The following is a 1484-nucleotide window of genomic DNA, read 5'->3' on the forward strand; positions in this document are numbered from 1 at the left end:
AGCACCGTATACGTCAAGAAGTAGGAGAACCTTGATCAAGATGGATACACAAACTTGTGAATCATACCAATTTGCCTTTTTACTCATTTTTATGCCGCAGTTATCCTTGAGGTGTTGCACTCAATCCGAAACCACACAGCCGCCAGACGCAGCCAGATAGCGATGAAGAGTACAGCATACACTCTACAATTGGATTTGTGTAGTACAGAGCCCGTCGGGACTGTATCACTACTGCCAGACTAAAGAAGAAGTGACTTGGCACTCGTTCTGTGCCAAAGAACGCCGACTTCTGTGGATGTTCTCGACTCGAATGGGCAAGAGAGAACCCCCGATGTGCCAAATATACCAGAGACTTGTATTCGCCGAGAGGCATGCAGACAGTACCGTGGGAAAATATCCACAAGCAAATCTTGTGGAAATAAAAGATATTTGCATGAAAGGCACGACTTGGCCACGCTCTGAAATGAGCCAGCCTCCTGGAAACTTCGGGTATATTCACGTGCCCTTGTTACCGTATTCAAGTCTGGTTCCTTTAGTGAAAACGATTATGTTGTCACCCGGCTCCATTGGGGAGTTATTTGTGGTCCACATTGCACGAGTCCTTCTCCGCCAGTGAGTGATTTATTTGTCTCCACGAGTCCTTCTGCTATTCAAATCTCGACTCTTCTAGTAAGGTTGTCCGTAAAGTCACGAAAACGCGTCTTTGGCGGCGTGTTTCGTGTTTGCTCATATTTTCTAAACGCAAAAATATCAGACAACGCGCCTGGCAAAACTCACATCATACCCAAAACTGGGGGCATGTGCGTTTTCCACGAGTTTCACATCCGCCTGACTAAAGCAGTGCCAGATCGACCCGTCTTCAAGGAAAACAAAGTGGGTTTTCCGTTCTTTTCATCAGCACAAACGAGTCTCAGACTGCACGGGTCGTATCGATATGCGTCATGGACGCCCCTATCGCCTCATCTGCGCAGAGTCCACCAACGGATGAAAGCGCGACAGGATCTGCTACAGATGCTGCCGAAGCAACCGCGAAAGATAAACAAGTAGAAGCTTCTAAAAAGCGGTCCTCTCCAAACGGTCCCCCTCAGCCTGTCAAGAAGACAAAACACATCGCCGTTTCGACTGAGAACCTTTCTATCCTTGTGGCGAGCTACAGTATTGGCTTCAGCGAGTATTCGCGCAGGTGCACGTGATCCGTCGGGCGACGCCACGATGTACCAGACTTGGGTTTGTTGCGGGCAGGCACGCTGCTGGAGGTCAGTCCGCAAAACCCGTGGCGGAAATTTTCAATCTCGGGTTAACTTTACGTCCAGCGATTTTGTATGCAAATGAAAAAAAAAGCAGCGCGTTATTTTACGTACAACCTTAATACAGGGGGGGGGGGGGGGGGGGGGGGGGGGGGGACCCCCAAATTATGGCCCCTTTTCTTGGTTTTTTTAGCCCCCCCCCCCCCAAAGGCGGGGGGTTTTTTGGAAAATTTTTTT

This window comes from Chondrus crispus, genomic scaffold, assembly GCF_000350225.1.
Source record: "Chondrus crispus Stackhouse genomic scaffold, scaffold_410, whole genome shotgun sequence".
Classification (NCBI taxonomy): domain Eukaryota; phylum Rhodophyta; class Florideophyceae; order Gigartinales; family Gigartinaceae; genus Chondrus; species Chondrus crispus.